At 39.0% G+C, this 12,029-nt stretch overlaps 1 protein-coding gene and 1 non-coding gene across 6 annotated transcripts in view; both read left to right on the top strand.

The window, feature by feature from the left end:
* Positions 1–559: 559 nt before the first annotated feature.
* KMT2E (lysine methyltransferase 2E (inactive)) overlaps positions 560–12,029 on the top strand; it is a 91,405-nt gene continuing 79,935 nt past the window's right edge. For 4 of the 5 annotated variants that reach the window (XM_059712771.1, XM_059712773.1, XM_059712774.1 and 1 more), the window contains exon 1: positions 562–699. The gene's annotated coding sequence lies outside the window, so the exon portion shown is untranslated. Of the gene's footprint in view, positions 700–12,029 lie in introns of all 5 variants that reach the window. The other variant, XM_059712772.1, reaches the window with a different exon arrangement.
* Positions 9,994–10,092, top strand: LOC132211631 (small nucleolar RNA U13). Its single transcript, XR_009447529.1, has one exon. It is a non-coding gene; the product is annotated as a small nucleolar RNA U13 (small nucleolar RNA).

Genomic DNA, 12,029 nt, shown 5'->3' on the forward strand with positions numbered 1-12,029 from the left:
CCATCCAGTCGTAGCATGCCCAAGCTCACCGACCTCCAGACTTGAGGGCTACTCGGGGAAAAGGGGTCAAGAATCCATCCCACCAGACACGGAAACTTCCCCAAACCTTGGGTGACTTGTGGAATGCATCTTTTGTGAAAAAAGACGGAGATTCTGTCCCCCTCTCGGCCTCCAGGTGCCCGTCTTGGAGCCTCTGGAGAGGCAACAGCGGAGGGTGGCAGCCCACAAGCAAAATGGCGGCCGGCAGCTCCGTCCCCTCCCCCTCTGCCCCTGCGGAGCGGGGCGGGCAAGCCCCGTGCACTGGACGCCGCGGACGCCGCCGCCGCCGCCGCCGCCGCCGCGGCCGCCGCCGCCGTGCCGCCATTTTCCCAGAGCCAGAGGCAGTGACACTGAGCGAGCGCAGGGGGCCCGGTCGGAAACCGCGTCTGAGTTCGGGAGCGGCAGCAAAGGGGCCGTAGACACTCGGAGCAGCCTCGCCGTCGCCTCCGCGTTCCTGTGGACGGACTGCGTGCCCCCTCCCCTGGTCCTCGGTTGCCGAAGAGGCTGCGCGCTGCTGTGTGGGGAGGGGGTGTGTGGAGCCGGGTCCTGTGTCCGCAGTGGCTGCTGTCGGGGGGTCGTCTGACCGTGACGGTGTGGAGAGACTCCTTGGGGGGTCGAACAAATAACGGGGCTCGGGTGTCTGGTGTGTGAACATCACAGGTCAGTGCCTGTCGTCTCTCTGGGAGCTCACGGAGCTTGCGGGGTGGGGGGACGTGTTTCGGGGGGGACCAGGGGTCCTCGCCTCTCAGTCCTTCGGTGGGGGGCAGTAGGCGCTGATTCTTGGTACCTTGGTTGCGGCCGGACGCTGCTTTGGGGGACAGAATTCATCCTTTCTCTTCCCTGCCCCTAGGAAGGGAGCATTATGGCGGGTTTTAGGGCTGGGGAAGGGGAAACTGGCAGTTAAACCCCCCTGCGAGCGGCAGTGAGGGAGGGGTGCCCTCCTCCTGGGCAGGTTAGGGCTGCTCGGGGGAGGGGGGGCCTGCGGCTGGTGGAAGGGCAGGGTTTGGTCCCAGTGGTCCCAGGAGCTGCCGGCCCTCCCTCGCCTCCCTCCCCTGCATCTTGCTCAGGTGCTGAGACTCCTAGGCCTCGTCTGCTTCCATCTCTTCCCCGGCAGCCCCCGGTATAATTCCATCGTCCGCAGGGCAGGGGCTGAGGAGCGAGCGGCCCGGGTCTCTAGCTCCCTTTGTGGGGGAAGGAGACAGCTTCTCACCCTCCGCAGGGGCAGGGAAACCCGCCCCTGGGGTGGTCACCCCGGGCCCCAGCCTGCTGTCTCCTCCCCCACGTCTCTGGCAGGATCGCTGTCCTCTGCTGCGCCGGAGGCTTAGGACCCACAATATGGCACATTTCAGAAAAGCTTATTTTGACCCGGGGATTGGCACAGACACTGGCAGCAGACACGGAGGAGAAACAAACGGTTCACTGTGCTGCACGGGGGAGGAGGGAGAGAAACAACAACCCCGAGTGCTCGCTTCCCCCGGCCTTCGTTCCGCCGCGGTCCGCTCCTGCTGCCCTGCCTTCAAAACGGGACCGTGCACCTTCAGAGAGAAGGCGCTGGAGTTGGCGTTGGAGGGAACCCCGTTTTTCCCGTTGGCCCCCTTTTTGGAGATGTGACTCTCTGTCAGGTATTTGGAGCTCTGGAAAGCCTGGGCAGAATTAAGGGAGATGCATTCAGCTCTAGGCTGGAGACATCAATACCTAACTGGAAAATAGCCCGTTTTTCCCTTTAATTTCCGAGATGGGAAGTAAAAAGTGAAATTTCCCTCTTTTGTCCTTTACAGATTCTAAAAATGGCGGCCCCAGGCTGATGTTGTGGTAATCTAATCAGCTCGGGTCCTCCACACCCCATGCAGTGCGTTTGTCTGCAGCATATTACAGGCTTATTATGTTTACATGGAAAGACTGGGCTTTTTTCTTCCGTAAACTGTTAACAAGAATATGTGGACTTCACTGCAAATGACAATGCTGTGTTTTAGCTGATTGATTTTATTGGTTTTTCCTGAGAGGCAAATAAAGTGACACCACTTTGGAAAAAAAAAAAAATAACATTCAGGTAGTAGCCTTAGAAATTTTAATGGTGGAGCTAGGTACTCGTTTAAACGTTAAAAAAAAATTCTTTGGGGACAAATAATAGCTTTGTTCGGTTTAATCCAAACATCTTTTAGTCGGTATGCTAAAGTAAATTAAAATGATTAGTAAGTGTCTAAGTGCAACCTGGTTTGTATGACTAGGTGTTTTAATCTAGAGTGAAATGTTTCCCATCCAAGTCTTGACCAATTTTGTGAATTTTGGTTTTTGTACTCTCTCAGATTAATTTTTAGGGAGCTGTACAAACAAGCCCAAACCTGTTACTTCACAGGGTGTGGAGATGCTTGTTTTTCTCACTATTAAATTTTGCATCCATTTCCCCCATATATTTAGTAATTCCTTAAGAATTTTCTAAGTTAATTGTGTACTTTATTTAATAAAGGGAAGCTCCATGCTTTGCTGCCTTTTAATATTGTCTTATGGCACACTATCATAATTACGTAGGTAAAAAAGTATGGTTTTAGTTCATGATCCCCCTCCCCTCAACGTGCCCATTTATCTGTTATAGGATGTGAAATTTAGTCACTCCTAATAGACTTTAAATGAAAGCCACACCATAATAGGGTCTTGAATTCACTTTGTGCTAATTTCAGAATCTTATAGATGGATGCAGAAAATGAAGTGGTGTAATTTAGCTTTATTTTTTAAAGTGTGAATGATGATTTCATCTCTGTAGTGGGAGGTTGATCTTTTTGGCCTGAATTAAGCAGTGAGATATGAGTGGGCAATTAATGGCATTTAATGACCATTCTGATTGAGAACTAACTGAAAGATGAGTGCTTTTTAATCCAGCAGTACTTAAAAAGGTTGGAGAGTATATTCGCTTTCATGATTCTCCTATTCTAATGTAAATTCTCCTCTAAAGTCTATACAACACAATAAGAGAATCATAAAGTTCATATTTGAACTAGATTGATAAGTTTCTATTCTACAAAATAATTGTAAAAATAACTGACACAGGGAGTTTCATCATGGAAGACTGAGCAATCAACCTTACTTAGAATCTCTGAAATACTTTATTATAAAGTGAATTGTTGATGGGTAGTGGGAGAGTTTGTGGAGGGGTTTGTAGTATGCTGAGTGATCATTTAAGTACAGATCCTTAACTCCTGTGTAAAGATTGTGCATTTGTTTGAAAGACTAAGTGATTAATAACGGTGGTTAAGAAGGTGGGTACTTTTAACTTACTATCTAATGTAGGAAATCAGTATACTCTTAGGGAGATTTGGTTTATGTAGCTATAGGAGGAAACATTGTCTATACCCAGGTTTTTCTTGATAGTGACCTTGTTTATAGACACATAAAGCATGTGGACTTAATTTAGCTTCAAACAAACAATATCAAGTTAGAAATTACTGTTAAAAAAAGCTGCCTTCATTCGAATAGGTTTTTTCATACTGGCCTGCTTCATTGCTTTGGGTTTTGTTTGTTTGTTTGCTTCTTTTTGTTTTGATGTGTGGTTCCTATAAAACCAGACTGGCTTTTTTTTTTTTTTTGTATATTACACTTTATTTTAAGTGGTTCCTTTATAAATAACATGGTTATCAATGTTTGTTTTTTATTACTGTACATCCCAGTTGACTAAGTTTTAAGTTAGGATTGTCGAGGCAGATTTTTAAAAGGTTAGGCATAATTTTTGTTTCCAGAGTTTTGAAACATTTGGTCCCTTGGGGGAAAACTAGTCAAATGGTCTTTGTTCTTAGGATAGCTGAGTTTGAGGGATTAGTTGTTTATCTGTTTAACTGGGTTTATAGAAAACCATAATGAATTGGAGAGCAAATTTTATTTTTAGAGACTACATTTTGATCATACTTCCCTTTTGTCGTCAGTGTGAGTTATAGGATCCCTTTGATCTGAATTTAAGTTTAGAACCTTTTACGGGGCTTCTTCATTTCCATTCAATTCTTTAGGTCTCTGATAACTCTCTTACAATTTTGGCTTGCCTGTCTTCCTCACAGCTTCCAGCCAGAGAATGCTTACCATATATACCACAGTAAATTTTAAGACTTCTTGGATTTAAAAATGAGGAAGTGAGGAAAAAAGCCAATTAATAAGTTAAGAGAAATTATTTCCCTTAATCCATACCTTAGTGGTCTTAGCAAAATGATAACTTATTAAATTGGTATTTATTTCTAAGAGTTAAGTACCTACTTTCATGCATCAGACCTTTAAACTTATGGTTTTATTTTTAAAACTATATTATATAAATCCTAACAACTCAGCTTCTCTGGAAGTTACTACTGGGACTTTAGTGTGTACTACCCTTGTGTGTTTAAAATGTTGTATAAAATCAATTGGACTTTGAGGAGCTATTAAAAACTTCTTAAGAAATATTAGAATGGAATTTTCTTAAAAGATGCTACATTTATTTAAAAATTTAATAGTGTATAACAGCTTTTATCGTCAAAGGATTTATTCTTAGCAGATGGTAGGTGCCAATTATTTGTTGAATTTAAAGCTTTTATTTAAGTGAACACATTTACATCTCAAATATTCAGTGATCAGGGGACTGTTTCATGTCATATATTAGAATAAGTGTTAAATACTTGTATCCAGAGAGACTTTTTAATATTGAATATAGAATTACTTTTACTTTATGATAAAATTATTTTTGTGTGTTTACTGGCAAAATATAAAGGATACTATTTGAGATGTTGCTGTATAAAAGTTAGCTTTTAGGCTGGGTTGAAATTGGAGTGGCTCACTGTCTTTTTTGTCTTTTTTTACTGTCTCTTTTCCAATGTACACATGTTGAGAGGAGTCTCGTGTTTGTTTGTTTTTTTATTAGTGAAAGATAAAGTATTGCCTAAATATTTATTTAGTATGGAAGAGTAATATTTGTGGTTGAAAATTGTTTTTAAGTGCATTACATTTGAACTAGACAGTATTTAACTAAAATTTTTGCTACTGCAATCAAACAATGTGTATTTTATAAAGAGGTAGAACTTAACCAAAAGAAATTTTTTTTTGTTATTGTGAACCTTTTTGCTAAGTGCTACATTTATAAATCAAATGTTGTTGACTCGCCCTGGCCGGTTTGGCTCCGTGGATAGAGCGTCGGCCTGGGGACTGAAGGGTCCCAGGTTCGATTCTGGCCAAGGGCATGTACCTGGGTTGCGGGCACATCTCCAGTAGGGAGTGTGCAGGAGGCAGCTGGTCGATGTTTCTCTCTCATAGATGTTTCTAGCTCTCTATCCCTCTCCCTTCCTCTCTGTAAAAAAAAAAAAATAAAAAAAAAATGTTGTTGACTCAGGTTTATTTGTGTCTTTAAGAATAAAAAGTTTTTATTAACCATTGGTAACATATGCTTTTTACTTAGAGTCAAGAGAACAGTAGTCCTATGTTTCACTTAATATGAAATCAGTTGTTTTTTCCTCATGGACAGCTCATAAATCAAATTTTATTTTTAGACGGTTTAGGGAAAGCCATTTTTGTATTTTATGTGAATTTTACAGCTTTATCGAAAATCTGATTTGGTTATTTACCTAAACTGTTTGTGATGTTGGTCATTTTGAATAAACAGGTCAGTCACAGATTATTTTTAATTAAAATATTTATTTTTGCATTTTAAAACTGTCTCAAATGTGAAATCTGGGTTTGAGAAAGGACCTACATACAGATCAACATGAGAAACAAAGTGATTATGCAGCTTTCTTTATTCTAAACTGAAGAAGAGAGATAATTTTGTAGCAACTATTAGATGATTGCTCAATTTAGAGTTAATCCAAAGTAATAAACATTGTTGGTCCTGAAGTTTGTTATTGAGAAAGATTATATTGAGTAATCACACCTGTGTTATAGCCAATGTGGCTGCAGCATTTAAGGTCTGATCCAATGGTAGAAAGCAGAGTAATATACTAGTGGGATTGAGTTAGTTTTGGTTTGTAGTATCTATAAGATAATTTTAAAGTAAGTTCACATAATTACATTATCTAACATTTTATCTGAGACCAGAAAATTTATAAAAATTTTAATCTGTGTTGACTTGTTTTCAAAAGATATTTAAGACATTTTTTTTATTTAAAGACAAACAGAATTTTCCTTGATTTCCATTTTTTTCACTATTGGTCCAAGGGTAAGGTAAAGCCTAGTATCAATAATGGTTTTTAGCAAAAGAAATGAGGAATGATTGGTTAAAAGAATTAACCATTATCACTTAGGATAATTATCAAGAAAAAAAACCAGTTTTTGCTTTTTTCAGAAATTCACATATCAGGAGACTATATATGAGAAAGATAAAATCTTCTAATACTATTTTTCCTACTTCAGAATAATAATGAAATTTAATAGTTTCTATTTTTGAGAGACCTCTTGAATTTCTTTTATGCTGCTTTATATGTTGTTTAAAGAAAGACAGTACAGAATTTGAAAACCCATTTCCTTTTCAATAGTGTGGCAAAAGATAGACGATTCTTGATGTGACTGGTGGGACTGTGCTTCAGCAGCCATAAATTAATTGGGAGGATGGTCCGATTTAATCTGCTACATACTATTCTCCAGAAGATAAGATTGTTCCATGTTTGCTTTTCTGCTTCTCTTTTAAAGGTGTATAATTGGTTGAATTGACACAGCCTTATTACATCTTATCATTAAGCCCCCACTAAAACAATATTTTTGAATTTATTGGAGTGACTGGTTAATAAAATTTATATAGGCTTCCAGTGTACAGTTTTATAACACATCATCTTTATATTGTATTGTGTGCTCATCACCCAAAGTCTAGTCTTCCTTCCATCACCATTTATCCCCAATACAAAAAAATAATATTTTTGAAGCACAGACAAAAGATTAATTTAATTATTTGTCTTGTACCATTTATTTCTACTTTTCAAAAGCCTGTTGTTTCGGGGTTTGTTTGGCTATAAGGAAAAGAAATCAGCCCCAACTAGCTTAAATAAAAGATTTGTTATAAAGCTATAGGGAATTCTCACAGAACTTATTTAAGGAAAGTACAATTGGGCCTCACAGGAATTGAGAAGGGGTCAGAGAGCCACTATTCTCCACCTTGATCCTTCTAATTAGCTGTGACTGGATGGGGTAGGGTGAGTATTTATGTTGTGTGTGTGTGGAGGGTGGAGAGCAAGAGAGGGACACTTCTAATTCATCTGAAAACAATTGCCTTTTTTCACAGATGTATTTGAGAGGGCCTCCGAAAACTAATTGAAATCAAACCAATGAATGAATCTTCTATAATAATAAAAGGGTAATGTGCTAATTAGACCGGACGTCATTCCGGAGGTCCTTCCTGATGAAGCGGGGGCTGGGGAAAGCCAGCCTGGGTCCCAGGTGCTGGAGGGAAGCTGGTGCTGGAAGTGGGAGGTTGGAGGGCGGGGGGATTGTGGGGGGGGGGGTTGTGGGAGGCCTACTCTTGGATGAATTTTCATGCACTGGGCCTCTAGTACACGCGCGCGCGCGCGCGCGCGCGCACACACACACTGAATGATTTTCAAATAACCCAGTTTTTTTGTTTTAATTTTTCATTTTGAAATAATTTCAAACTTAATAGAAAAGTTGCATGAATAGTACAAAACTTCTTTATACCCTTACAGATCTCCTGATTTTTAACATTTTGTCATATTTGCTTTATTATTCTCTCTCATATATGTATACGTGTATGTATATATATGTATGTATATGTAAATTTTTCCTGAGCCATTTGAGAGTATATTGCACATATCATGCCCTCTTACAATCTTTAATACTTAAGTACTGTATCCATTTCCTAAGAACAAATATCTTTTCTTTAGGTTACCAGAGTGGTTATATTCAGGAAATTTAGCATTGATGTAGTATTTAAACTACAACATTTTAATATTGTCCATAGTCCGTTTTCATCAGTTGTCCCAATTATGCTCTTTATTAGCTTTTTTTTCCTTTCCCTGATACACTCGCGGCCAGTGGTTGGCAAACTGCAGCTCGCGAGCCACATGCGGCTCTTTGGCCCCTTGAGTGTGGCTCTTTCACAAAATACCACGTGCGGGCGTGCATGTACAGTGCAATTGAAACTTCGTGGCTTATAGTGCAGAAGTCGGTATTTTGTGGAAGAGCCACACTCAAGGGGCCAAAGAGCCGCATGTGGCTCGCGAGCCGCAGTTTGCCGACCACTGCCTGACTAGCAACTCCAGGATCACAGGTTGTATTTAATTTTCAGGTCTCTAGTCTCTATTCTGGAAGAGTTCCTCAGTCTTTATCTTTTGTAACATTGGCAGACTATTTATTTATAAGTGCCCCTCATTTTGGGTTTGTTTAAGATTTCTTCATGATTAGATTCAGATTTTGCATTTTTGACTGGAATACTAGATAAGTAATATGTGTTTTTCTATCATCTGGAGACACTTGATGCCTTTTTTTTTTTTTTTACACCTTAACCAGGAAGTTTATTTTGATTGCTTAGTTAAGGTGTTAAGTAGTTTCTCCATTGTATAGTTAGTGTTTGTCATTTTGTCATGGTTAAGTAACTTGTGGAGAGATATTTTGAAATTGTGTAAATATTCTGTTCCTCATCAGACCGTCCTCTCAGAGACTTAGCATCTATTGGTGATTCTTTCCTGAATAAATTTTTCCTGTGGTGATTGTGAATAGGACATGGTTTTTGCAGTGGTTTCTTTCCAGGTAATTGGAATTGTGGAAGTTTTACTTTCTTTTCTCTTCTGTTTTTTCTGTAATGCATATGGGTTGCTTGTGTAATCACAACAGATAAAAGAAAATTTGAGGGGGGGGGAAGTATTGATAATTTAGATAGTATCAGATAGTATTTCTGCATGGCTTTCTACACAAATGGGATTTAGAATAGTTTCTTGAATGCTGGTCTTATTTGAAATCCAGAACACAGAAATTAAGTATTTAGACTGTTAAGTTATTTTTTTAATGATGTAGTTCTAATTCCTCATTTAGTTTTCAGAATTACTGCTAAATGAGCCCTGAGTTACACTTCTTTAGATTTATGATTTGCTACTAATGCTAGTAGTTTGACTTTTTAGACAGAGCTGAAAATAAGTATTTTAATTCTGGTGCTATTCCTTCCTTCATTAAAATCTTAAGGTAATTTTTTTTAAAATAAAATACACTTTTCTGAAATGATTGAGACAGGTGTTTTTTGTTTGTTTTTGTTACTCCTTACCTGAGGATCATTTTCCTTTATTTATTTATTTATCTATTTATTTATTTATTTATTTATTAATTAATTATTTATTTATTATTATTTTTTTTTTTAGAGAGAATGGAAAGGAGGGGGAGAAACAGTGATGTGAGAGAGACACATCAATTGGTTGCCTCCTGCACACGCTCTGACCAGGGCCAGGGATCAAGCCTGCAACCGTGGTATATGCCCTTGACCAAAGTCGAACCCAGGATGCTTCTGTCTGAGGGCCCACACTCTATCCGCTGAACCAAACTGGCTAGGGCGAGACAGGTGTTTTTGTTTGTTTTTAATATATATGCAAGACATTACTTTTTAAAAAGGGGTTGTTAAGGTGGTACGTTGAATATAGCAGAGCATCAAACATCTATTACTCTTACTTAGGAAAGCATTGTATGTTTATTGAAACTTGTATATAAAGAAATACATACCCATTGGAGAAAAGTTAGGGACAAGAAAGGGACAAGAAACAAGGAAAACATTTATTTAGATTTTAATTACGTTATAATGATACTTTCATCAATTTGGGACATTTCTTTCAGTAATAGCAAAGTATTAGTAGTTAATTTGGATGTAATTTGAATTTTATACTGATTCAGGCCCTGGGTAACATATTGAATAAAAATTATTAGTTTAATTTCTTTGGAAATTTTCAGAGACTAGGAGAAGAAAATTTTGAGAATTGTGAATACTTGTAGAGTAGAGATTATAGTCTCTCAAATTTAAAATGGATTCTTCTGCAGTTCATAAATGTGATGATTGGGTATTTATGCTCTTCTGTGAGATGTGCCTCCCTTAAACCTAGTTATGACCTTGTTACCTGTCTGAAGTGGGGAAAACAAATTTAAAGATGTTTTTGTGAGAAAATTAAGATAAGCATATTTTAGAATAGTGAGTATTATGATACAGCAGATTCTTAGCATTAGGTAGGTGCTTAAATTGGTTTAAAACTTAGTTGAATCACCCTAGCTGGTTTGTCTCAATGGATAGAGTGTTAGCCTGCAGACTGAAGGGTCCCGGGTTTGATTCCAGTCGAGGGCACATTCCTGGGGCTGAGGGCTCCATCCCCAGTGTGAAGTGGTCAGGAGGCAGCCAATCAACGATTCTCTCATCATTGATGTTTCTATCCCTCCTTCCCTCTCTGAAATCAATAAAAATTATTTAAATAAAACTTAGTTGATTCAACTGTATTTGTCTTTAGAGAATGAAAGTTCAGTTTGTAGGACTGCCAAATCTCATCCATTGTTTCTTTTTTTTTTTTTTAAAGTATTGGGTGAAAGGTGCAAAAACAAATCCCATGATGAAGTAGAGAATTTTCTTTTTATGCCAGAACTTGTGTCTTGGACATGGAAAGTAGCACCCTGTTAAGTGAAATGGAAAGACTAGAGTCAGAATTGATTTATGAGATTTTTTCCCCCCCAAAAAATGTTTTTATTGATTTGAGAGAGAGAGAGAGAGAGAGAGAGAGAGAGAGAGAGAGAGAGAGAGATCCGTTAGTGTGATAGAGAAATGTCAGCCAGTTGCTCCCATATGCACCCCGACTGGGATCGAAACTGCAACCTGGGTATGTGGCCTGACTGGGAATTGAACCAGCAATCTTTTGGTGCATGGGATAATGCTCAACCAACTGAGCCATATTAACCAGGGCTTTTGAGATCTTTTAGTTAAATACTTCTCATTGTGGGACATGTATTATTTACATGGAGTGCTTATTAAAAATGAACATTCTTGGGCCCCCATTCCACACCTGCATAATCACATCTAGTGGGGTCTTGAATTGGTGTTTTAGTCTCAGCTGATTTTTATACTGTTCCAGCTCTTTCCTTTTATGCTACAAGTAGATTAAGCCCCAGGGAAGTTAAATAAATTTCCCAAGGTTGTGTAGTTAGAAAGTGGTTGGTTGAGGATTAAAATTTAGGTACTGGTAGTTGGTATTTTATACTTTTCTAAGAAACCATGTTGACTCTCCTCTTGAGACACTATTTTTGGATATTCTAAATAAGGAAACACTGATCTTTGTGCAGTATCATGCGATAGACCATATATATTTAGTGCTTGTGTACATCCCAGTTTAAGATGATCTGATCTACTGGTTTCCACAACCCATGTGCTGTTCGGTTAAAGTCTTGGATTGGAATTATAGCAATACAAATTGGATCAAGTTGTGGTGAGCCTTGAATGCTAGGATAAGAGTATGGACTCTGGGAAAACTACTGAAAAATCTGCTTCAGGGAGTGATATACTGTGACATGATAATCCTGCCCCTCCCCCCATTTCTTAAGATTATGAAAGTAATTACAAGAATTTACTAAAAAAACTCAAACAGTACTTTAGAGGCAGTATTGCAAAGAGCTTAAGAGTAGAAACTGTAGGACCACAGTCCTTTGGTTTGACTGCACTCAAATCAGGTTGCACTGCTGTGTGACCTTGGGCAAGTTACTTAACTTTATGTGCCTTAGTTTTTTGATCTACAAAATGGAGATGATAATAAAGTCTTCCTTACAGAGTTTTTTGAAAATTCAGCTAGTTAATTTGTGTAAAATTTGTAGAGCTGTAGTTGTTTCTGGAAAAAAGTGAGTCTCTGATTCTCATCCCTAATGTTTCTCAGATGCTGGGTGTTAGGTCTGATCAAATAATTGAATCGATACCCCCTCCCCTGAGAAACTGACCTTTAGATCATTTTGCAACAACATTCCCTTTCGCTTAGACCACATTTCACTTGCTAAGACCATTATCTTTTTCCTTCAGACTTTCCCAGGATCTGGAC

The sequence above is a fragment of the Myotis daubentonii genome, chromosome 10, assembly GCF_963259705.1.
Source record: "Myotis daubentonii chromosome 10, mMyoDau2.1, whole genome shotgun sequence".
Lineage (NCBI taxonomy): Eukaryota > Metazoa > Chordata > Mammalia > Chiroptera > Vespertilionidae > Myotis > Myotis daubentonii.